This window comes from Meriones unguiculatus, chromosome 6 (genome assembly GCF_030254825.1).
Source record: "Meriones unguiculatus strain TT.TT164.6M chromosome 6, Bangor_MerUng_6.1, whole genome shotgun sequence".
NCBI lineage: Eukaryota > Metazoa > Chordata > Mammalia > Rodentia > Muridae > Meriones > Meriones unguiculatus.
In genome coordinates, this window is record NC_083354.1 from 26,784,656 (window position 1) to 26,811,937 (window position 27,282).

Below are 27,282 nucleotides of genomic sequence, written 5' to 3' on the forward strand. Positions count from 1 at the left end.
TTGTATATTTATAGGCACCTCTTTCTTTAGGTTGGGGAAGTTTTCTTCTATGATTTTGTTGAAAATATTTTATGGACCAGGGAGCTTCAAGTCTTCTCCTTTGATTCCTATTATTCTTAAGGTTGGTCTTTTGCTATTGTCTCAGATTTCATGGATGTTTTGTGTCAGGAATGTTTTATATTTAACATTTTCTTTGGCTGATGTATCGATTTCTTCAATAGTATCTTCTACAGCTGAGATTCTCTCTTCCATCTCTTGTATTCTGTTGGTGATGCTTTTGTCTGTAGTTTCTGTTCTCTTCCCTAGGTTTTCCATCTTCAGGATTGCTTCAGATTGTGTTTTATTTATGGCTTCTATTTACCTTTTTAGTTCTTGAGCAATTTTATTCTTTTCTTTCTCCCATTTGTCTGTTTTTTTTTTTCTGTGTTTCTCTGAGGGATTTATTCAATTTCTTTACCTGTTTGATTGTATTTTCCTGAATTTCTTTGAGTGATTTATTTACTTCTTTTAAGGCCTTAATCATTTGTTTTCACAACATCAGATTTAAGATTGTTTTCTTGTGCTTCTGGTGTGATAGTATCTTCAGGGCTTGCTATGGTAGGATAATTGGGTTTTGGTGATGTCACGTGGCCCTGGGATTTGTTGCTTGTGTTCTTGCACTGATTCTTAGTCATTTGGTTGACTTTGGTATTAGCAGGCCTGGTGGTCTCTGATGGTAGCAGGTCTCTGGAGTTATAGGTGGAAATCTTGGTGCCAGATGGCCTCAGCCTTCTGGTTTTCCTGCTGCTCCCTGATCCATGCTGGTCTGCTACTCCCTGATCCTTGATGCTGCTCTCTGATCAATGCTGATCTCCAAGGCCACAGATTGGGTCCCGGTAAATGGCACAGGCTGGGGAAACTGAGGTTTAGGGCTCATAGGGAAGTGGAGCTCAAGCACTCTGGGCAGACCAAATCACTATTACTGGCAGGCCACTAGATGGAGAAGTGTGGGGGAGGTTTCACCTGTTGGTCCCTGATCTGTGCTGGTCTCTAGGGCTGCAGATTGATGTGGGTCCTGGGAAATGGTACAGCCCCAGGAACTTGGAGTATATTTTAATTATATTTTTAATTATAGATGTGAATTTCTTCAAAGCAAGAAATCGTCAGAGGAAATTGCCCAGTATATTCAAAGCTACGAGGGATTTGTTCATGTGACGGTAATTTACAAGGGCCAACTCTTTCTACTAGCATATGTTTGTTACCTAATAATATGTGATTCATCAGGGTAATGTTCATTTTTGTTTGTTTGTTTGTTTTCCCAAATACTCTGTATTTTTCTTCCTTTCTCCTGTCATTGTCCTGCCTCTTCTCTGCAGAGTGGAAACAAAACTCTTGTCTTGTAAAGCTGGAACCACTTAAGACAGTTTCCAGGCTGGCTTTGGGTTGCTTCTGCTGCCTCCTTCATCTTCCCTCTGAGTGAGTCCACTCACTACTCTAGCTATCTCCTGCCACCTCCATCTGGATGTCTGATTCAATCTTCTGTCTAGTACATGGCAGAGGCAGGGTACTCGAAGCTGGCTCCTGAACCTGGTTATTTACACCCTTAAACTAGTAAAGACATCCTAGTGGCAAGCATTGGGAACCTACCTCAAACTGAAGCCAAAGGAGACTGTATTGTGTGACTGGGCATGGGCTGACAGTTGGGGTGCAGTTTTCTTAGAGGGAGAGCTGCTTGGTTGGAGAGGTTCTTTTGAGCAAGGCTCCCTTCCCATATCTCAGTTCCTCATGAGTCAAAATACACCTCTATATGTAACTGCAGTTCTGTGGTTGAGCAGGGTGCATGGTAAGAGTGACCCTGAGAAGCTTCCATTTCACTGTTTAGCACTGCATAAAAGTTTACAAGATCAATAGAAATCAAACCAAAATTAAAGGGCTGCTTTGCTCAAATTCTGCTGCTCGAATGAAAATTCACTTCAGTTTGGGAAGACCTTATGTTGCAGGCCACAGATAGATATATATCTTGCAAGTCAGCCAATCAGGCAGTAACCTGAATTTCTTTCCTCAGGGAAAACATTTTGTGAATTCCTGTGTCAGAAGAGAATTAACTGTGGTATCAGGTAAAACCTCAGGCACATTCCAAAGGCTTTGTTTGGTTCTTTCTTTTTGTGTTTCTCTCTCTCTCTATCTCTATCTGTACCTCAGTCTCTGTCTCTCTGTCTCTCTGTCTCTCTCTCTCTCTCTCTGTGTGTGTGCACACGCTGCACATATACAGGTGCTTTTGGAAGCCAGACAAGGGCATCAGATCCCTTCGAGGTGGAGTAACAGGCATTTGTGAGCTGTCTGATGTGGGTGCTGGGAACCGAACTCAGGTCCCCTAAAAGAGTAGAAAGTGCTTTTAACCACTGAGCCATCTCTTCAGCCATCATCATCTTTCTTCAAAAAATATTTTTATAAGTGATTTCTCCATCATGGTATGACTTTGTTTTGTTTTTTGTTTTCTTACTTTATGGCTGGGAGAGATGGCTGAGCAGTTAATGTACTTCACGCTCCTGAGAAGGACTCAGGTTAGGTTCCCAGCACCTTGTAGTAGCTGATAACTCTTCAAGTCTATTTCCAGAGGATCCAATACCGTCCTCTGACCTCCTTGGCCAGTGCACACATGTGGTACAGTCAAACACGCAGACAGAACACCTACATCAAAAATAAAAATAAGTGAATCCTTAAAAGTAAATCTTTATAAATTTGACACCCAGTCAGGCACTGTGGCACATGCCTGTAATCCCAGCACTCAGGGAGGCAGAGGCTGGTGGATCTTTGAATTTGAAACCTGCCTGGTCTACAAAACTAGTCCAGGACAGACAAGTCTACACAAAGAAAATCTGTCTCTAAAACAAAGAAAAACAAAACCCAATTTACAATCAGTTATTTCCCTAATGTATATGTGTATGCAGGGGTCCATGTGTGAAGGTTGGAAGCTAGAGGACAACATAGTCCAGAGACAGCATCCTAATACAGGTGAAGGAAATGATCAGCTAAAGAAGGAAGCCAAAGAAAGACACAAGTGCCAACATGCTCCAAACAGAGAAACATACTTGTGAAAACTAAGAAAAACAGTAGAGCAGGCCAATCATTTCATGTCATAGGCAGTCCCTGTTCCCATTACTATGGAACCCACTTGGACACTGAACTGCCATGGGCTACATCTGTGCAGGGGTTCTAGGTTATCTCCATGCATGGTACTTGGTTGGAGTATGAGTCACAGGAAAGACCCCTGTGCTCAGATTTTTTGCTTCTGAGAGCAACCACTTCTGTTGCTCTCCTGTGCTCTCCAGATCTCACTATTTCCCACTTCTTTCATAAGATTTAATGCACTCTGTCCAACAGTTGGCCATAAGTCTCAGCATCTGCTTTGATAGTCTGCAGGGCAGAGCCTTTCAGAGGCCCTCTATGGTTGGCTCCTAACTTGTTTCCTGTTTTCTTTTTCTTCTGATAGCCATCCTCTTTGCCTTTCGTGGATGGAGATTGAGCATTATAGCTAGAGTCCTCCCTCTTGATTAGTTTCTTTAGGTGTACAGATTCTAGTAGGTGCTCTTTGATCACCTCCCTCTGAGAGGAAAGCAGCCTTACCAGGCCACAGAGGAAGACAATGCAGCCACTGCTGATGAGATCTGATAGACTAGAATTAGAAGGAAGGAGAGGAGGACCTCCCCTATCAGTGAACTTGGGGAGGGGCATGTGTGGAGAAGAGGGAGGGAAGGTGGGATTGGGAGGGAAGGAAAGTGGGGTTTATGGGGGGAATACAAAGTGAATAAAATGTAATTAATAAAAATTAAAAAATAATATATAGGATATATTGTTGAAAAAAAAGAAAAACAGTAGAATCTATTCGCTATGACATTGTGGCTTAATAGAAGGCAAAAGTCAATAAAAGGTTCTAGACACTAAAAATATTTTTCTGGTTAAATTAAAGTGTAGTATTTCAAATTCCAAAGAAATACTTAAAGCAAAAGGGGAAAAAAAGGGGGAATCTAGGATTATGTGTGAACACAGCAAGCTTTCATCTTGAGAAACTTGTCAGACCAAGGTTGGGACACTTTAATTTTCAAGTGTGGAGAAGACCAGTGGCCCAGGGCCAGGATGAGTGTTCTTCCCAGTGTGGTGATCTCAAAGAGCAAGCCATCAAAATGACTGTTTTTAAGAAAGCCACAGGAGAAATGACCTTTCTCAAATCTTCACACTGACTCTGGAAATAGGAATCTCCTCTCAATATTCTTCTATCCTGATGCTAGATGACCAGGGGATAGTATTAAGTTACACTTTAACACAATGACCATGCACAGAAATGAATCGAATGGATGGAATACCCCAGTGTTTTCCACTCTGCTCCAGCAGTTCTAACATGGTCTTTCTTGTACCTCTTATTTCTTCCTGCTCTTCTAACCACCCACAATTATTCTGACACAAGCACAGATCATGACATCATTCCACCTATACACACAACTAACTTGAACTTTGTTATCAAAGCCTGCTCTTCTCACCCACATCTTTTTACCCAAGCTTACTGCAATGACAGCGTCTTTGCTAATGAAGACTTGAAGAAGGACACTTTTAAGGACTGGCCCCACAAATCACCTGAGACTGTTGAAGCTCTTGTCAAAGCAGGCCTTTTCTACACAGGTCAGTCGGGGTTTTCCCCTTTAATTTTACATTTCTATGTGTGAGTGTTTCCTACATGTAAGCACGTTTGCCACATGCCTGCCTGGTGCCCTCAGAGGCTAGCCAGTGTGTTGGATCCTGGAACTGGAGATATAGTTGCCGTGAGCCACCATGTGGTGCTGGAAACAAACCTGACTCCTTTGCAAGAGCAGCCACTGCTCTTTATGCTGAGCATCTCTTTAGCACCTGAAATAGTCAGTATTTTGTGTCTGACAAGTAGTCTAATCTCGGACTTGCACTTTTCTTTATTTTCATTAGTTGTAGATCTCTTTGGGGCCTCATAAGACCTTCAGCTTTCCATAGTTCCCTCGGTACTCAACCTCTGAGCTTGGGGATCCTGAGGTCACTTCATCTGACAGGCCTATTCCACTGTCACAAAACTCACCACCTGGTCTTAACGTATTGTCTTCTCTTGCCAGCCTTGCCTGAGTTTCACCGATGAAGTGCTCCTATTTCTAGGGGAGGAGAGCTGGCAATAATGTGAGCAGAGACAGGGGTTCTTCATAATCTGCCTTTCATAGAGGCTCCTAAGTTTGCTCTTCCATCCTGCCCCAGCTACAAGTATATTCTTCCAATTTACTCAGTAAGCAATCTTGTTGGTTGCCTATGTCTGTGAATGTCCCATATGTCATCATTGTCCAGAACAGACAGAAATCTCTGCTCTCACGGAGCTCCTACTCCAGATCCTGATGGCAAATCTTTCAGGATGATGGTTTGGGAGAAGTTTCATCAAAGCACATGGTGCACAGGAACCTTCAACAACTGTTGCTGACTGTTGCTGACCACCCCATGGAAGGACCAAGAGTCCTGTGTGAACTCTTGCCTCTTGTGCGTGGTATTGCCACATAATCCAACTGGAGGAGCAAGCAGGATTTCACTAGTGAAATCTGGTGTCGAATTTGTGAGTTGACAGGTGTATGTGCTGTTGAGTTGACCCCATCTCTTTTCCTAGGCATAAAGGACCTTGTCCGGTGTTTTTCCTGTGGAGGATGTATGGAGAAGTGGGAGGAAGGTGACGACCCATTAGCAGACCACACCAAGTTTTTCCCAAAGTGAGCAAAGTGAATTCTGTTGACTTTGAACTCACTTCATCTGTTATTCCCTCACTGTCCAGGTTTGTTATCTGTGGGTAGTGTCTGCTCACTCTCTGGTTCCCACTGTGAAGAATGTATCCATGTATCTTTATTTCTTTTCCCTCTTGATACTCTCCCTGTCTAGCTTTTTTACTCATCATAGTAAGATCATAGTTTTTGTTGGATCTATGTACACACTTTTAAAAACAGGATCTGTGTAGCACAGACTGTCATAACAATTCTAGTAGGACTTGATCTCATGATTCTCCTGCATCAGCCACCTAAGCCCACTGCTGAGAGCACATCATGTCTGCCAGTTCTAGTCCTTTCTGATTTTTTTTGAGTACAAACTAGTTTTTCTTTTCACCTCCTTTTAGAATGCTTTATGGGTTTCTATTTCTATTGTCTAAGATTTCCTCAGTGGTTTTCTTTTTCCAGTGTTGGTGGTAGAAGAACTGATTGGAGTACGCCAGGCAATCACTTTACTATAGAGCTACTCTCACCCCTTTTCTGTCAGTCTTCAAATGTATTTTTATTCCTCTTCTACATAGGAAAACCCTAGAAAGGTCCACTTGCACAAAGAAATTTGTTATTGTGTAGTAATTAGAATTTTCAAAGATAAATATCAATATGCGCAGTTTGAAAAGTGGGTATTTCTGGGCAAGGTGGTTGACACATGACTTCCTAGCTCTCAGGAAGCTGAATGAAGAAAAATGTAGTTTTGTTTTATATTAAATACTTTGATATGAATTACCCTAAAGTTGATCTGTTTTGAAATCCAGCACTTGTAATTAAGAAACAAGAGTCTTTTGACCCGGTTTCCCTTGGAAGGCAGGAAAATCTGCAACTGTTGATGCCTCTGCAATCTGTGTTCAGGTCCACCAGTGTGTTTTCTTTCCATCCAACACATACCTAAAAGTGCTCTAAATTGATTTAAGTTTAATTATTAACATTTAAATGTAAAGTCTTAAATAACCATCTTGTCTTGAGATAGGATGCTAATAGTATCTGAATCACTTAAAATATTCCTTAAAAATGTTTTCTTAGTGTACATTAATACATACAATAACATTTCATACATATACATTATGTTTTACATATATGTTATATGTATTACAGTTTACTACAATCATGCTCACCACCATCCTCCCATTACCTTCTCTTATCTCTCTCTAGCTCTTCTCAGTTCTCTTCCTTCTAAAATCACATGTTTTGTACTAGCCCAGGGCTATCTAGCAAGATTTCTCCTGGTTTTAAATAAATAAATAAATACATAGAACATTTCCATCTCATTTTAAGTTAGAAGATGAGTGACAGCAGTGGTCACTTCTTTCTTTTATTTTTCAAAGTATTTGACTTTTGGGTGTTTTGTCTGCATGTATATCTGTGTACTACTTGCATGCCTGGTGCCCACAGAGGTCAGAACGAGGGCATCAACTATCCTAGAACTGAGTTACAGGAGGCTGTGAACTGCCTGATATGGGTGTTGGGAAGCAAGCCTGAGTCCTCCGCAAGAGTAGTGACTTTTCTCCCACGGAAACATTTTCAGGCCCCACTTTTTTTCTTTTTTTTTTTTAGTTGTATGTAGAAAATAGTTGAGAATGCCAGGGCCTTCTTCTCAATTCCTGTGTGGCAAATTCGAAGAGAATTTGGTTGTACTTAAAACTTGTTCTAGAATCTATCAACAAACTTTGTTTTATTTTAATTAAAACTAGCATGCGTAATGTGTATCTACTGTAGTTACGGATCTAGTTTAAAGGACAATTACAATAAAGCCTAGGAGCTGAGTGCTAAAGTCAAGAAGTCAAGGTCTCTCAATGTCTCAGAGGCCACCTTGCCACTCCCTTGTCCTGAGGATGCTGCCCTCCTCATCCAGGGACAAACACAGTCCTGATTTTCAGTTCACTGTCCTTTTACCAAACACACGCACACACACATCTACATGAACCTTCAACTTTGCCTGTTCTTCTTCAGTTGTTTGTTGTTTCTTTTTATTTTAGTTCTATGTCTGTTGTGTGTGTGTGAAAGGGGACAGGAGGTTGAATCCAGAGTCTCATGACTGAGAAGCAGCACATTGCCACTGAACTACTGCTCCAGCCCTCACATTGTTTAAGACAGAATTCTAGTATGTCTACAGAGTGAGTCCCAGGAAGCCAGGGCTACACAGAGAAACCCTGTTTCAGAAAAAAAAAAAACAAAAAAAAAAACAATTAAAAAATTTGCTGTGTAGCTGATCTTGATTTGCAGTATAGCTCAGATTTCCCTTGAACTCACATCTTCTTGCCTTACTCTCATGAATACTAGATGCATAGCCATGTGTTACCATAATTGACTGGCTTGCCTGCTATGTTTGTTGGGGGCCGGTCAGCTGGTAGAGAGGTATTTGAGACAGAGTGCCAGATAACCCGGGATGACCTCCAACTCAGTGTAGGGAGGATGGCCTTAAACTTTTCCAACTGCCTCCATATCCCAAGTGCTGGATAACAGGCATGCTCCACCACACACAACATTTTTTTGTTTTTTAGCTTATTCATTTTTATTTTATACATTGGTGTTTCATCTGCATGTGTGAGGAAATCAGATCCCATGGAGCAAGAGCTATAGACAGTTGTGAGCTGTCATGTGGGTACTGAGAATTGAGCTCTGGCCTTCTGGAAGAGCAGCCAGTGCTCTTGGCCACTGAACCATCTCTTTAGCCCCAGCTTTTGTTTAGATAGACAACAGCAAGATGAAAACTTACAATTGGCAACAATGACCATATCCTTTCTTCCAAGTGTCTCTCTAGGACACCCCAGGGCTCTCAGTTGCTAATGGGAGTGTGGAATGAACATAAATTCAGACCTTAACAAGAACAGAATTCCAGACACTTACAACAAGGTCAAAGTGCAGACAATAAGTGACATTGATTGCTCATTCCTAAGGAGGACACTTCCTTCTCCCAAACTCAGGGGCCATTGCAGAAGTGGAGTCCAAGAGGTCATAAGAGCAAGAGGTTGTAGAGGACTTTGTTTGTCTTGTTTTGTACACAGCAGGGTCCTTCCCTCAGGAATTCAGTTGCTGTGGTTGCCTATCCATACAAGCCTGTGCCAAATACAGCCAAGCCAAGCCCCCCCCCCCCCCCCGTAGGAAGGGAGCTGTTGACACTTGTTCAGCCTGTGGGCCTTAACTTTCCCAAGCTCTGCTGGATGGCCCCGTGTCCACTCACACATGAGCAGCACTAATTGAATTCACTTAAAAGAGGATATGAAGCTGGGAGGTGACCTCACTTTAGGAGGAGTCTGGGGAAACTGAAGAAAGGCAATGGGGGTTGATATAATCCACATACATTATACACACATCTGTGATTTCCAAAGAATAAAATACTTTTTAAAAAAGAACAGGCTTCCAAACTGTGGCTCAGAAAGCTCTGCCACATTGATCAGCGATTATGGATGAATGAGAGCAACAGAGAGTGGTGTGCAGAGGAGATAATTGGCGAGGGAGAGAGGAGTGAGTCAGGAGAGGTGCTCAGGGGAATTTTGCAGTTCTGATTGACTAGTAATGAGATTGCTTCTTTATTACACAGGTTTCACAGAACAAAGACTAATGACAGACTAACCTGTCCAAGAAGGGCAGATGATTTGTTTGATTTTTCATTACGAAGTGTTACAACTTCAGTCATGATTAGAAAATACAAACAGAACAGATTTATGCTTATTATAAGCCTTATAAATACTCCAAGTTATAGAATCTAAAGATTGTCTTATCCAAAACAACCACATTTCTTATATAACAGCCTGCTTTTAGGCTGGCAGTATTTGTAGTTTTAAGGCACTCCAGACAAACAGAAAACACCTGAACTTTTTTTTTAATGAAGAGCAAATATTAATACCTAACTCCATTTACTACTTGTGTCATCATCTACACTATAAAGTAGGAACAAGTTATTTTAGTCAATCTGTCTTATTTACTGAATTCTCTTCCTCCAGGGGTGTACCCTGTATGACCCCCTATCTGTAAACTACATTTTCAGAGAGTTCTAAGCATATTGTAAAGGGAGGCCTTGAATCTGTTACCTGGTTTTCTGGCCAGTCAAAGCTTGTCCTTGTCTTTATTTTCCCTGTACCAATTGCACTGTTTGAGTTTGCTTAAGGGCAGATAACCACAAAATATTCCTGTAGTAATGGTTTCATGAAATAGTTTCTAGCTTACATCCTAATCTGTGCTCAGTGATCTCCAAAGCATAAGGAAACCTTCAAAACAGTGGCCAGATAATGTTATTTTTTTCTAAAAGGAAATAACTCAGACATAATTTTCTTGGGAAAAGACAGAAAAAGTCATAATGCTGAAAGCACCCTCCCCCCAATAAAACACATAGATCCTAAAAACCTACAAAATAGGGAAAGAATGAAAATGATTGCAGCATTTGCCTCACCTGTGCTAGAGCCGTGTCAAACAGCTGTGCTGGCTTCATGACTTTTGCTGTTTCCAATGGATATGGCTGTGCTATCAGATGCTCCCAGAGCCTTGGTGTGAGGTTGACATAGACGTCTCATGTATGGCTGAACACTCAATAACCAATTATTCTCTTTACTACAGTGAGAAGCTTATGTAGCCAAGGATCAAAGCAGCAGCATTCGTTGCATAGGAACATAAATATTTAGAAGGAATTTTGACAGGATGTCCATTAAGCCAGATAGCATTCCTAGACCCTTCCCTGCTAAGACCTTTAGAGAGTTTCTGGGCCATGTGCTTTTTACAAGGCTTAATTTAGGTTTTTGTTTTCTTTCATTTTGCCTTTTTGAAATAGGGTCTCACTGTGGTGCCCTTTCTGTTCTGACTTTGCTATGTAGATCAGTCTGGGATTTGACCCAGAGATCCATCTGTCTTTGACACCCAAGTGCTGAGATTTACAGGCCTGCCCCACCACACCCAGCTTGACCACGTTTGGAGCATCTGTGAAGCAGCCTCAATTCCAATACAAAAGCAGTTGGTCATCCCTAAAGATTTAGGCCACTTTTCACCATTGGCCTCATCTTGTCTGGCATGATGGTGATATTGCAGAATGCAGGTGGCCTTCCTCACCCAGCAGACTACAAAGCCTCTTCCAGTACTGTGACAGTGAGATAGCAGGGAGGAAATTCTGAGTCAGTTCTAGCTTGATTCCTCTCTATCCTGAAAGCAACATGCTCTGTGTATTCAGAAATAGGTCTGTAGTTCTGTCCAACTTATTTTGTGAGACAGGTCTCTCATTAAGCCTGGAGCTGGCCAATGAGACTCACTGGCTGGTTAGTGAGCCCCTACAGTCTTCCTGTCTCTCCTTCTCTAAGATTACACTGTCCCTATTGCCTCACTGTTACACAGGTGCTGGAGATCTGAGCCCAGTCTCCATGTTTGTGCAGCAAGCATTAAATTTTTATTTAACTGTATGATATCTATGTTTTTATTCTTAATGTGAATTTCATGTAGTTGGCACACTCAGATTTTCTGGGTTTGTTTCTGACAGTTTGACAAGAGTTGAAATGGTTAAAAATTATTGTTAACTAAATTTTTAATTGTACACTTTGTTTAGTATTTTTTAATGTCCTTTGTTGTTCTTTTTCCATGACTCTAGAGTTTTCTCATATTTTAATCTGTGAAATTTTATTTATTTTTTACCTTGTTCACTTAGTTAATGTGTGTGTGTGTGTGTGTGCATTGTGTGGTCTACATAGGGTCAAATGGAGACAGGGAGTATCCTCTCCTTTATGTCACTGTCTTGTTCCCTTGAAGCAGGGTCTCTCTCTGAACCTACTAGCATCCAGCGAGCCCAAGTTATCCTCTTGCATCTGCTCCCACAGTGCTGTGTCACTATTTTATATTCTTTAAGATTATTTTAGCTGGTTTCACGGACAGGCACTAACTCTGTTCTCACCCCAACATATTTCCCGAATATCTTCACCATTACTTTACAAACCACATGCATTTTTATTGGAACCCAGAGACTGAAGGCTATACAGGATGCAAGACTGACAGAGTCACTGAAAATGTTCACTTTCTTCTTCATTCCTGGTCCTGAATCTTCATGTTCTCCTTAAAGCTAATGCAGACACTTAACTGCATGGAACCATTTCACGACTTTATCTTCTCTGCATAGTTGTGTATTTCTTCAAAACTTGAAGTCCTCTGCAGAAGTGATTCCAGCCCTTGAGAGCCACCATGCACTTCTGGAAGCCATGGTAATGAGCCCCGCCCCTTCTCTGACTCAGCAACACAAGACTGTGGGGTTGAGCTGTGATTGTCAGCTGTAAATGTATCATAATTAGATAGAGTTCAGGAGAATCTAAGAAGCAACTGTCACATGATAGCTATAGATGGGGCATCATAGTGAACAGTGAGCCCTTCTCCCAGAAGAAGCAGACCCTTGAGACTCTTTTAGACTTCGACTTCATTAAAATGTGGACTAAACACATTCCATCTGCGCTTTTCCTGCAGGGCAGTAGGCTTGACTTTCTGCTAGAAAGTTTGAAACTTAAAGTCACGTGTCGTTTTCCTTGGTTGGACTTTTCCTTGAGACAGATTTTCTGATTTTCAGCTAAGGTTGATCTTGAATTTTCTGTGTAGCCAAACCTGACCTGGAACTTGTGATCTCTGCCTCAGCCTTAAAAATGCTATGGTTCCAACTGTCTGCACCCATATCCAGCTGATTTGACTTTTGATGTTGTTTCTTGTATTGAAACCAAGACCCCCTTTGTTCTACGCAAGCACTCTGAAGTGAGATATATTTCTGGCCTATGAATGTGCTTGGTGAACAAAACCAAATGCCAAGTAGTAAATCAGGAAATCTATTTTTGCAACATAAGACACAACTATGAATTCAATCGCCATACCAACTGCTGCATGCTGCAGTTGTTTGGTAGGTGTGCTATGATTGCCTTCCCACAAAGCAAAAGCAAATTTGGGAATCATGGCTCATGTCTACAATATAGCATTCTGGAAGCTGAGGCAAGAAGATGTTTGTGAGTTCAAGATCACCCTGGATTATACTATAAAACCCCATCTCTAAAAATAAAACAAAAAACAAACAGCAAACAAACTGGAGAAAATGAAGAAAAAAAGGGTGAAAACTGAAAAGATAATCAACTCTGGGTTGAAGTGATATGTGTACAGTATTTGCGAATTTCACAAGGTCCAAATGACATTGCAAGGGCTGTCCAAAATGACATTGCAAGGGCTGGAAACGTTGTTCAGTTGGTAGAATACATGCCACAAACAGAGTGAAGTCTAGAAGACTTTGGGTTCTCAAAGATAACATAATGTCTCACTATCATGCAAATTTTAATTTAATAAAGGATTTCTCTTTCAAAGGAAATAACAAGTGAAAGCAATCAGGAGGACCCAGTTCATCCCACCAAGGCCGGTAAGAACTTGAAAGCACATGGGATTCTGTGTATTTGTACGTGGGCTTTGGACAGGAAAGTGTGTTTATAATTGTCCAAGGAGCTCCTAGAGGAGAGCACTGAGGTGAAGGGAGCTGTGGGTGAGAGAGCGCTCCTGTGGCATCTTGAGGGTGAATGCAGGACTACAGACAGCAGTCCTCATGCCAGATCCAAAGCAGCCAGTGTTAAAGGCATCATGCAGCAGGCTGGTCTCCTGAGATCCTAAAGGGAAATTAGGGTGCCAGGATATCCAAGTCCTTGTCAAATGAGAGGCCTTAGACATAGTACCCCACATTCTGATGCTATGGAAAGATGAGAGGGTCTTAGGGTATGGAGGGGGGTCATGGGAAGGAGAGGAGAGTCCTAATTCACCCTTAGCAGACAAGCAAAGCAATCAAAGAGGTGTGAAGGTACTTCTTCCTCTGCCTCCCTTCTCTCCACAGGCTTGGCTCTGAGGGAAGCCCAGTGGTTTCAAGAGGCAAAGAGTCTGAGTGAGCAGCTGCGAGGCACCTACACCAAAGCTACTTTCCGCCACATGAATTTGCCAGAGGTGTGCTCCAGCCAACGCACTGACCACTTGCTTGGCTGTGATGTGTCCATCGTTGCAAAACACATCAGCAGGCCAGTGCAAGGGGCCCTGACAATCCCCGAGGTCTTCGCCAATCTCAGCTCGGTCATGTGTGTGGAAGGGGAAGCTGGCAGTGGAAAGACAACCTTCCTGAAGAAAATAGTTTTTCTCTGGGCATCAGGGTGCTGTCCCCTGTTGAACAGGTTCCAGCTGGTCTTCTACCTCTCCCTTAGTTCCACTAGACCAGACCAGGGTCTGGCCAGCATCATCTGTGCCCAACTCCTAGAGGCAGGAGTCTGCATTAGTGAAGCGTGCCTGAGCAGCAGCATCCAGCAGTTAAAAAACCAGACGTTGTTCCTGTTGGATGACTATAATGGGGTGGACTCGCTCTCCCAAGCCCTAGAGACACTGATCACAAAAAACTACTTGTCATGAACCTGCATATTGATCACTGTCCATACAAACATGACCAGGTCCATCCATCCATACCTGGATACAATTCTAGAGATCAAAGAGTTTCCTTTCTATAATACAGTCTCTGTATTACGGAAGGTCTTCTCACAGAGTATAACACTTCTGCAAGAGTTTATGGTTTACTTTGGACAGAATGTGGATTTACAGGGAATTCACAAAACTCCTCTCTTCATGGCAGCAGTCTGTACTGACTGGTTTCAAAATCCTTCTGACCAGCCCTTTCATGATGTGGCAGTTTTCAAGTCCTATATGAAGTACCTGTCCTTAAAGTACAAAGCTGCAGCTCAGGCCCTCAAGGCCACTGTGTCCTCATGTGGGCAGCTGGACTTGAGAGGGTGTTTTTCTTCATGCTCTGAGTTCAACAATGATGACCTCACAGAGGCTGGAGTGGATGAAGATGAAGACCTGACCACCTGCTTGATGAGCAAATTCACCACCCACTGAGACCAGTCTACCTGTTTTTAAGTCCTCTTTTACAAGAATTTCTTGCTGCCATGATGCTGACTGAACTCCTGGGTTCAGACAAGCAGGAAGAGCAAGACCTGGGAATTCATTATTTGAGACAAATTAACTTGCCCTTGAAGGCTCTGACCACCTATAACAACTTTTTGAAGTATGTCTCCAGCTATCCTTCATCAAAGTCAGGGCCAGAAGTTGTATCTCTTTTGCTTCAGTTGGTGGATGAGAAAGAGTCGCTGAAGAACATGTCTGAAGAAGAGGATCGTGTAAAGCACTGACCAGAACCTTCCTTGATAACACAGTCAATTAAAAAATTGTGGCAGTTTTCTCCTGTAGCTTTTTCCTCGATTTTTTCAGAAAATTTGTTGGGCATTGCTCTAAACTTTGCTTATGAAAGCAACACAGTTTCTGTATGTTCTCCATTTTTTTTTGCAATTCCTTCGAGGGAGAACACTGGCTTTAAATGTATTGAATTTCCAGTACTTTTGAGACCACCCAGAAAGCCTGTTACTGTTGGCAAGTATAAAAGTCTCCATGGATGGAAATAAAATGTCACCTAATGTAGATTACTCAGTCATGAAAAAGTGTTATGAAACATTACAGCCACCAACTATAGATGAGGACTATGCAGCTGCCTTTGAACAAATGAAGGAATGGGAGGAAATTTTAGCTAAAAATGAAGAGAATTTATACAGTTTTTTGAATAACCAATGCAGCCATCTACCCAAAAATAAAGTCTGGGTATTGGAAACTGTCACCCAAGCCACACAAGATCCCTAGATTGGAAGCTGCAGTGGCCAATATGGGCCCAGCAGACCAAGCACTGCTCCGGGTCCTAATGGAAGTCTTCTCAGCTTCACAGAATATTGAGCTCTGCTTGTCCAACAGCAGTGGCTTTCTTGAAAGCATCTACCCGGCTCTGGAGCTGAATAAGACCTTTGTCACCAAGTGTTCTGTGTGCAGGCTGGAGCTCAGCACAGCAGAACAGGATCTGCTTCTCACCCTGCCTGCCCTGCAGTCTCTTGAGGTCTCAGGAACGAACCAGTTACCAGGTATCCCCGAGTGTGCTCACACAAGCAGTCTGGCTGAGTCTGTGGTTTCTCATCCTTAGTGTTAGATGAGTAAACTTCTCAGACACAAGCCATGGATGTGCCTTGATAGGAGAGATATGAATACTCTCACTGTTTGAGGCAGTGTATAAGGCCCTGGATCCTAGAATGGGTTTCAAGTAACTCAGAGAACACTAGGAAAATATTGCCACCATAGTTTCATCTCTCAATGTCTCCTCAGAAGGGTGCTTGAGTAGCTTGTTGTTGGTAAATGGGGCATTGTGTGTCAGATGATGCTGGAGAACCTTCTGCACTCTCGCTGCCCAGAGGAGGAAATGGCTTCTCCACAGAAGACATTTAATCTGCATAAATAATAATTATGTCTTCTTCTAAGCGCTTTTTGATAGTTTTCAGGATACACTTTATAATGATGTCTTTTAAAATATATTTATTTCACTGTGTGTGTGTGTGTGTTCCTGTGCTTTATGTGTAGTTGCCCCTAGAGGTAAGAAGAGAGTGTCAGATTTTTTGGAGCTGTGGTTACAGGTTGTTTCAACTGCCTAATGTGGGTGTTGGGAACCTAACTGTGGTCCTCTGTAGAACAACAGGAGCTCTTAGTTGCTGAGCCATCTTTTCAGCTCCTAGACTTTACTATCTTTTATTCAGTTCATTTCTCAGTTTTTATACCATGGCAAATATTTAATTTTTAAATTTTGTTATTGTTAGTAGCAGAACTTTGATTTTTTTTTAGCAGCATGCTATATGCTCAAGTATTCTTTGCTCTGTCTGTATTGTCCTTTTACTTTTTTTAAAAACTTTTTTAATGACTTTTTTGTTTTTTTAATAATTTATTTAATTTATATTTTATGTGCATTTGGTGTGATGATGTCAGATCCCTTGAAATTGGCATCACAAACAGTTGTGAACTGCCATGTGGGTGTTGGGAATTGAACCCTGGTCCTTTGGAAGAGCAGACAGCACTCTTAACCACGGAGCTATTTCTCCAGCCCTGTCCTTTTTCTTTTTAAGAATTATTTTTGAAACCATAAAATATATCATGTCCTTTTTTCCTATCTTCCATCCAAGCCTTTCCATATACCCATGCTTGTTCTCTTTAAAATTCATGGCATGTTTTTAAAAACTAGTTGTTGATATTGATATTGACATATATACATACATGCGTGTATATATATTTCTAATATACTTGTATACTAATTATGTGTATACATTTCTCAATACTTAAATACCGGCTCAGTCTGAATACTACTACTTGTATATATGACTTAAGGGCTGACCATTTGTTACTACATAACCAACTGGCATGCTTTTCCCTGGGAAGACTGTTTTTCCCATCATTAGCATCCCTTAGGTTTTTATACTTCTTTGTGTAGGGTTGAGGCCTCATGAGCTTTCAATCTTTCTTTTTCCTTTTTATTTCTTTTTTCCTTCCTTCTTTTTCTCTCTGTTTATTTTGTTTGCCTGTTTTATTGTTTTTACTGACATTTATTTCATTATATTTTTGACAATGTCATACACGAGTGCTGTATTTACATACTTTCTATGCCATGCTCTCTTCCCTCCAACACCTACTATTGTTCCGCAGTTCCCTGTCAACCTAGTCTACATATCTGTATATATAAACACATATATAAATACAAACTGCCGAGTCTATTAGTGTTGCTTGTATACATATGTGTTCAGGGCTGACCGCTTGGGATTGGATAACCTGCTGAGCATTGTCTGTGGAGAAGCTGAGTCCCCCCTCAGCGTCCACTAAGCACACAAAGCTCTTCATCCTGGGGTGGAACTACACATATTGTTTTTAACTGGTATTGACATTGTATAGGCCTTGCTTAGGCAACCACATTGTTGGGATTTTATGGTGTAGCTTTCTGGTCATATGTATAGAAGATATTATATGCATAGAAGAATATCTCATAGCAGATATTCTGATCCTCTGGCTCTTACAAGCATCCTGTCCCCTCTCCTACCATGTTCTCTGAGCCTTGGGTATAAGAGCAGTCTTATATATATCAATTGTGGTGGGCTCCACCATGGTAGCTTGTTCTCTAGATTTTGTCTAGTTGTGGACTTCTGTTATATTCTCTGTCTTCTATGAAAAAGAAGCTTCTTTGACAGGTGATGGTGGCATACACCTTTAATCCCAACACTTGGGAGGTAGAGGCAGACAGAGTTCTGTGAATCTGAGACAGTCTGGTCCACAGAGTGAGTTCCAGGACAGCCAGGGTTACGCATTGAAACCCTGTCTCCAAAAACCACACACACACACACACACACACACACACACACACACACACACACACATAAGGAAAAGAAAAAGAAAAAGAAAGAAGAAAGAAGAAGCTTCTTTGATTTCTTTGCTGCAGATCGACAGCTACAGTTTTCTGTGGATATAAGGACAAGTATTCAAAATGCAGGTAGAAATTACACTTGTTTAGCAAATGGCAAGAGTAGGCTGTCTACTAGGGGCCATGACCTTACCAGCCACAGGAAGTTAGCTAGGTTTATGGTAGCAGGCATGAATTTCCTATTCCTGAGCAGCCTTTACATTTTATTGGGTAGGTGTTGGTTACCTCCAAGATACAAAAAGCCATTAATATACCATAGGATATACCATCCATGTTGGTCATTGTTATGGTTCATAGGCTTTGTGGCTGGGTAGGACGGTGAATTGCTTTTCTCCCTTGACAGCTTTCATAGCACCTTTGAGTACTGTGAGCGTTAATCTTGTTTGTTTGTTTGTTTTCTTTGTCTTAATCAGTGGTGAAAGAATGGTCTCAGAACTGTTTGTCTCAATTGGCCATTTAAGTTTAATAGTAAAAGACTGGTTAGTGATAACAATGCATCGTAAAACCTTCAGAAGAAAAGAAGAATGTTTCCTGGACCTTTGTGTGTATGTGGCAGTTTTAAGTTATTAGTTTTCAAAATCAGTACTTTTTAATGGACACAACTTGACCAAAAATCTGTCACAGCATTTTGAGACCCATTAAAACAAGTTTAATGAGAAGGGAGAGAGAGAGAGAGAGAGAGTTAGTCTTTAGGGAAGAGGCTTCCAAGGTCAGTTCTAGATTCTTTCACATCTTGAGCTTGAAATATGTCATGTCTTGAGTAATAGGATCTTGTCATCAAATTCTGAGAGGCAACCAAGGGAAACAACAAAAGCCTATGTTATATTGGGGGGGGGTCTCCAGACCACAATGTGAAGACAAATTTTTATACCTTGCACTTTAATTTTTTCATGGCATTTTCACCTCCAGCAGCATAACTTCATTTCAGTTATGTTTATTTGTACACCTATACTTACATATATTATATGTGCATTTTTAGGTAAACATTAAATACGACTTTTTCCTGGTTTTTAAAAATGTGCCTCCTGTTTGGTTTGGGTGTTTAGATAGCGTCTTTGCTTGCCCAGGTTAGATTTAAACTCACTGTGTGCTTGACAGTTCTGCTTCTACATATCTCATCCGTGAAAAAAAAAAATTAATGTGATGAAAAATATCCACTCACAGATTCCAGAAGAGCTGGTTGACTCTCATGCAACAGGTAGACAAAGCAGGGTAAGAATATAGCTTAGCTGGTAGAATGTTGATATGCCATAAACATGCATTGTATAACATAAACATTCTTAAGATCTTGGGTTGAATTCCCAGCACTGTGCAAACTGAGCAAGGTTGTTCATGTTTGTATTCTCAATACATGGTAGTTTGTGGCAGAAGAAATTCATGGGCAGCCTTGGCTACATACTAAATTTAAGATCAGACTGGGAACTTGAGATCCTGTCTCAAAATAAGAGAAATGAGAAAAATATAGATGGAGGAATAGATGGAAGGGACTGTAAAAGAAAATGGAAAGTGAGAAATAATGTAATTTTATTTTAATCTCAAAACAATTTAAAAATTAAAGATAAGAGATATAGGATAAAAAATATAGCTCAAAGTAGATCAATGACAGTTCAGGAATGAAACCATAACAGGTAATCTTTTAGACGTTAGATTTGAAAATGGATCCTTAACTATAACATAGAACACAAAAGAAAAATTATGCTTTTGAACTAAGAAAACAACCATCAGGTTTCTATTACCCTAAGTTTACAGTAGTGGAATGAATACGTGGGCAGTAACTAAATGCTTTTTTATTGAACAGAAGGCAGAACCCACACACACACACACACACACAAAGACACAAGTAACATTGGACAAACCAATCAGTTGTATTTATATTTTTGGGAATATATGTGTACACACACATATATGTGTATAAAACAATTTTATTTTCCTTCATTCCTCTTCTTTGCTTCAACCTCTTTGATGAAATCCCCCTTGCTCTCAATCAAATTTATGACCTTTTTCTTTACATGTTTTATACACACATACATACACACACACACACACACTCTCACACATACATACACACACACACACACACACTCTCACACATACATACACACACACACACACACACTCTCACACACACATACACACATATGCAACCTGCTCAGTCCATACAATGTTGCACACGCACACATATGTATATATATTTGCATCCATATCAGTACATATGATGTCACACACACACAGAGTGATGACCATTTGTCATTGTATAACCATTTGGTGTGCTCTTCCCTGGGAAGAGTATTAATCCCTGTCTTAGCATCCTTAGTGGCCTGACGTTCTTCCTTGTGTCTGAGGCTTCATGAGCTTCAGCCTGTCCACGTTAGCTTGTCCATTGGTGTGAATCTTGTTCAGGTCATGTTTACGAAACCTTCTTAGTGAGACTTCATGGGTGTAGATTCTTTGACATTTCCAGAAGACAGAACCTCAGTAAATCTTGGCATTCCTCTGGCTCTTAGAATCTTTCCCATCCTTTTCCTCACAGTGATCTCTGAGCCTTAGGCCAACCAGTCATGTTGTAGATGTGTCAGTTGGGTCTAGGCATCACAATTCTTAATTTTGATCAGTTTCGGTTTTCTGTGATAGTCTTCCTCTGTTGCAAAGAGAAGTGTCTTTGATGAGGGTAGGGATAGTCTGTGGGCACAAGGACAGATATGTAGAATGTAGTTAGGGATTATGCTGGTTTAGTACAGTGGTATTTGGAGGTTGTTCTTCAACATCCAAGCTTTGCAAGTCCTGAGAACTTGGCTAGGTTTCCAATACCAGTCATATCTTCCCTCTTGTTGAGTGGACCTTATGTCCAATTAGAGATGGTTGGTTACCATTAAGGTATAAACGCCACCATTACACCATTAGTGGTATTGTGTCACGCTGGTCATTGTTGTGGTTCATAGATATCATAGCTGTGAAGAATTGGTTGCTTCCCTCCCTTGGATGCTTGCATGCTGCCTTCTCGTACAACAAAAGCTAGTCCTCAGGGAGGAGGCTCTCAGGTCAGTTCCAGCTCACATCTTAAGGTCCTGTGTCTGAAGCACATGGTCTCTTCAGCAATAGAGATATATCGTCCACCTCTGGAAGGCAAACAATGCCATCAGAAATAGTTTATAATGATTGGGGAGCTTCTTAGACAATCCTGACTGACAACACAAAAAAGGGCTTCTCATGCCTGGTGTCAGGATTTTTGTTAGATAACCTAGGGCTTTTGGGTGGAGCATTGTCAGCAAGGATGGGAAATTTTCATTTAAATTATGTATATTTGTATGGTATTTATATATGTATGTATAGATTTATATATTACTTAAATGTATCATAGGTATATTTAAGTAGATAGTTAATAGTCCCTCCATCCTCCTTCTCTATTTGTCTCCTTCCTCTCCTCTGTGTTTAAAGTCCCCTGTTTTTCGTATTTACTCTTTTACATTGCTTGAACCCTGCGATTTCCCCTCTGTTGCTATTTCTCTCTCTATTGCTCTCCTCACAATGGCCTTTCCCCCCTGTTTTATGCTGCTACTCCAGATTATATACTCATATCTGAGATTTTGAGCCAGGAACCTCAGGTGACAGTTGTCTTTCTAGGTTTGGATTGCCTCACTTGTTTAGTTGGGCCAAAGACCTGTCAATCTTGTTTATTTTCTCAAAAAAGCCACAATTCTTATTTGTTGATTCCTGGTGTTGTTTTATTTTAGTTCATTAATTTCCACTTTGAGTTTTACTGTTTTTTGCCATTAACTGGATCTGGGTTTGGTTTCTTTTCATTTTTCCAAATGTTTGAGTTGTACCATTAAGTCATTTATCTGTACTTTATCTGTTTTTTTTAATGTAGTACTTAGAGCTATAAAATTGTCATGTAGGATTATTTTTAATGTGTCTCCAGGGTTTTGTGTTGTGTTGTATTTATTTAGTTATAGTTAATCTCTTTCATTTCTGTCTTTATTTTCTCTTTGACCCATTCATCATTCAGTATTGTGTTTAATCTCCATACTATGTGTATTTACTAGAGATGTGTTGATTTTAAGTTTTATATATTATATTATGACCATACTGGATACACTGAGTTATTTAAATATTTCAGAATTTGTACAGATTTGTTCTGTGTCCCAGAATATGATCTATTTTAGAGAAGCTTGTGTGCGTAGCTTAGTAGACTGTATGTTCTTTGGTGTTTGGGTGAAATATTCTATAGGCATCTGTTAAGTTCATTTCATAGATGATGTCATTTAAAGTTGATTTTTCTATGCTTATTTTTTATTCTATTAGAGAAACTAGGGTATTGAAATCAGCTAATACCAATGCATTGGTGTTAGTATGTGTCTTTAATTCCAGCAGTACACTTTTTATACAATTGGATGCACCAGAATTTGGTGCATATATGTTTACAATAATAATGTGTTTTGGTTAGCTGTTTTCTGATTAGAGTGAAGTATTTTTCCTCATTTCCTCTACATCATTTTTGTTTAAAGTTTATTTTGTCAGATATTAGCATAACAATGCTTCTTGACTCCTAGTGTCATTTAATTGGAGTATTTTGTGTATCCTTTACTCTATATAAGTGCCTATCTTTATTTTTTAATATTCATAGAAGCTTTTTTCTCTTTTAATAATAATTTCTATTTTTTTATATTAATCACAGGTTATTTACTTTGTATCCCAGCTGTAGCCCCATCCCTCATTCCCTCCCAATCCGGCCATCCCTTCCTCATCTCCTCCCTGCCCCTTTCCAAGTCCACTGATAGGGCACTGATAGGGGAGGACCTCCTCCCCTTCCATCTGCCCCTAGCTTATTAGGTCTCTTCAGGAATGGCTGCAATGTCCTCTTCTGTGACCTATCAAGTCTGCTCCTCCCTTCGGGGGGGGGGCAGGGGGATGAAAAGCCAGCCATTGAGTTCATGTCAGAAATAGTTCCTCTTCCCCTTACTAGGGTACACATTTGGATACTGAGCTACCTTGGGCTATATCTGAGGAGGGGTTCTAGGCTATTTCCATACATGGTTCTTGGCTGGAGAAATAGTCTCATAAAAGACCCCTGTCCCCTGATATATTTGGTCCTTGTGGAGCTCCTGTCCTCTCAGACAATTAGGAATAGTGATTCCTCAAGATCCAGCTATACCACTCCTAGGCATATATCCAAAAGATGCTCAAGTACAAAACAAGGACATTTGCTCAAACATGTTTGTAGCAGCTTTATTTGTAAGAGCCAGAACCTGGAAACAACCTAGATGTCCCTCAGTTGAGTAATGGATAGAGAAATTGTCGTACTTTTACACAATGGAATACTACTCAGCAATTAAAAATGAGGAAATCATGAAATTTGCAGGCAAATGGTGGGACCTAGAAATGAGTGAGGTATCCTGAGTGAGGTATCCCAAAAGTAGAAAGACACACATGGTATATATTCACTTATATAGACCTATAAGATACGATAAACATACTGAAATCTATACACCTAAAGAAGATAAACAAAAAAGGGGAACCAGGGTAAGTTGATGAACCCTTACTTAGAAAGACAAATGGGATGGACATTGGATGTAGGAGAAAAGAAGAAACAGGACAGGAAATTACCACAGAGGGGCTCTGAAAGACTCTATCTAGCAGTGTATCAAAGCAGATGCTTTAGACTCATAACCAAACCTTGGGCAGAGTGCAGGGAATCATAAGAGAGAAGGGGGAGTTAGTAAGTGCCTATCTTTAAATCTAAGATATGTTGCTCATAGTCAAGAGATAGATGAATATATTATTATTATTATTATTATTATTATTATTATTATTATTATTATTATTATGTTTCTAGATACAGGGTTTCTTTGTTTGGCCTTGGTTATCTTGGAACCTGCTCTGTAGAACAGGCTAGTCTCATTCACAGAGATCCATCTGCCTTTGCTCCTCAGTGCCTTAATTAAAGGTTGTGCTACTACTGCCTGACATGATTTTATTTCTTGATTTATTCAGCCAGCCTGAATCATTTGATTGGAGAATTGGGATCATTAATATTTGAAGGTATTATTGAAGTGCATATGTTGGTTGTAGTGATGTGTGGTTGATTTCTGGTGTTGTTTGTGCTCTCAGTGGTACTTTGTATTTTAGTAGTCATACCTTCAAATTCCTTCATCTCTTAGCTCAGTTCACCCCACTCTTCAGTCTGAAATAATGTCTCCCTTAATTTCTTTAGGCTGGTTTTTTGGATATAGTTTTCATAGGCTATTTATATCATAGAATTTCCCCCCAATCACGTATGTTAGATAGTTTTACTATCAGTATTAACCTAGATTGTCTGTTGTGATTTTTTAGGATTTGATATGCAGTGACACAGAATTTTCTGGCATTCAGTGTTTCCATTGAGAAATCAGCTGGTATTCTGATGGGTGTTCCTGTATGTGTGACTTATGTTTCTTCTCCTGATGTTTTCAAATTTTTTGTATACTTAATGTTTTCATTAAAATATGCCATGAAGCAGAGTGCAGGGAATCTTATTAAAGAAGGGCGAGGAAGACCTGGAGAAGTCAGGAGCTCCACAAGAGAGCAACAGAACCATAAATTCTGAACACAGGGGTCTTTTCTGAGACTGATACTCCCAAGGACCATTCATGGAGATAACCTAGAACCTCTGCACAGATGTAGCCTATGGCAGCTCAATCTCCAAGTGGGGTCCCTAGTAAAGAGAAAAGGGCCTGTCTCTGACATGAACTCAGTGGCTGGATCTCTGATCACCTTCTCCTGAGAGGGTGCAGCCTTGCCAGGCAACAGAGGAAGACAATGCAGCCAGTCTTGATGAGACCTGATAGGCTAGGGTCAGATGGAAGGGAAGGAGGTCCTCCCCTATCAGTGGGCTGGGAGATGGGCTTGGAAGGAGAAGAGGGAGGGATGGTTAGATTGGGAGGGGATAAAGGGGGGGGCTATAGCTGGGATGAAAAGTAAATAAATTTTAATAAATAAGAAGAAAAGAAACAACAATAGTGGAAAGGTTAAAAAAGACATCAGCATTATTGTGTAGTTAGTAATTAAATTATTGAAATTAAAAGAAAATATGCCATGAAGAGTTTCTTTTCAGGCTTTTTTATTTGGCGTTCTCTGTGCTTCCCATATCTTCTGTATGGGTATGTCTTTTTTTAATTTTGGCAAATTTTCTTCTATGATGTTGTTGGAGAGCTGGTCTATATCATTGACCCGGGCTTTTTCTCCCTCATCTATTTCTCAAATTCAAAAGTTTGGTCTTTTCTTGGTGTCCTACATTTCCTGTATGTTTCTTTGCTGTGTTTCCCCCCATAGTCTTTGCTAATTTTATGCACTTTATCTTCAAGTCAGTCCTCATACTGAATCATCCGCTTGATTCATTATACTTATAAATCTGTCCTCTGAGTTTTTTAGTTCAGTTATTGGGTTTTTCAATTTTATATATATTTATCTTGAGTCCTCCTCAGTGTTTCTATCTTTATTGAATTTTATTTTCAAATCCTGGATTTTCTTTGTCATTCCATCAGTTTTATGATTGTGAGGGTTGGATTGGGCCTATAAGTTGGATATAGATCAGGTGGACACCGGAGCCTGAGCTGATATGCAAGATGTGCATTTTAGTCCAAGTTTGTGGGGGTTGGGGAGGGTGGGAGGTGGCGAGCATCAGGAAAACTCACCCAGCTAGACCCTGGAGAAGATTGTGTAGGATGTGGCTGAAGGTTGGGGATGGAAAGGAAGGCAGGGTGGATTGTAAAAGAATTCTACAGTTTGGCAGTGACACAAGCAGAGGTGGCTGGACTAGGCCTAGGTACTGGATGTGGGATCCAAGCTAGATCTATGCGGTTTGGGGATGGATGAGAGAGGAGGGTTGGAGAGTTACCTGGACAGACTTTGGAAGAGGATGCACAGTATCAGGTTGGTGGAGAGGTTCTGAGTTACATTTTTATGTAAGTTGGAGTTAAAAATTAAACTATAATCTTTTGCATATGCAAAACCAGTTGTTTCCCATGCTGTTTGTTGGTTGGGGGAAATTTTATATATTTTGTGAGTCTAGAGACCAGCACAGGGCTTATCCTATAGTCTATAATCAGCAGATGGAAGTATCTTCATGGCTGTGCTTCCTACACAGATGTTAGGAAGTCTGAGAAATTTCATTCTGAAAGCATGAAAATGGCTAAAGATGACAGCATAGTTTATAACTTCCACTGGGGACCTTGAGTGATGGGAACTATGTGCTGCTTTCCAGATCAACTCTTTGCTGACTTGGACAAGTTCCCGGGACTGAAAAACTGTCTTTGAGACTAGACGGCAAAGCAGATGTGCTTTCAGTCCTTCCTGGAGAGTTCCCAAACCTCCACCACATGGAGAAGTTATCCATCCAAACTTCCATGGAGTCTGACCTCTCTAGACTAGGTAAAGATGGTGCTTGGATCTCCAGCTCATGTCTCAGCTGCAAAAGCTACTTGGCTAGTAATTGGTAGAACCATTATTAGTTAAACCTTCCCTGGGCTTCACAGTGTGAATTGTTCCCACATGGGAAGGTGTGGGAACAGTGCTCTTCCTCCTTAAGAGAGCAGAGATTTATTTGTTACCCGAGTCTTTAACATGTGGGGAACTATTCTCAGCCCTTCACAACCGCTGTCTCAGTCTTCACAGCCCCTGTGTGAGAGAAGGTATGATGATTATTGCTGATTGTCAGCTTGGGAAATGAGATCAGAGATGGCTCAGGGCTAAGGAAATGTGTCTCCAAACAGAAGGTTTGACTGCATAGCCTGAGCTTTACACTCCTAAAGCTTCCTCTGCAAAGCAGTGTGTGGAGTCCTCTTCTTTTGCTGTCTGAGTGGCAAGTGCAGATCTGTCTACTGAGGGCAAAGGAATCTAACTGGGAGCGCTGTAGGTGTTGCAGCTCTGAAGGGAAAGGCTTCCCCTACAGGAGTTCTGCTCCAGCTGCCTGGAGAGTTTCCCCAGTGCAAGTGTAATAGCTCTGCTTCTGCAGGGGAGGTTTCCCCAGCAAAATTTCTGCTCAGCCTAAAGGGTTTCAGTGTGCTCCAGAAGATATCCTGGCAGTCCAGAGCCAAGGAATACCACCAAGCCACACCACGTAACAAACCTCGCACAAGAGATTTATTGGGAGGGAAAACCTGGGAGGGTGGTTGCTTCTTCTCAAGCGAGAAGCAGCAGAGAACTGGGTGGAACACAGAGTTT

General features: G+C 40.8%; 1 pseudogene; it reads left to right on the top strand.

Moving 5' to 3' along the window:
- LOC132654904 (baculoviral IAP repeat-containing protein 1a-like) overlaps window positions 1-27,282 on the top strand; it is a 49,062-nt pseudogene that overhangs the window by 12,317 nt on the left and 9,463 nt on the right.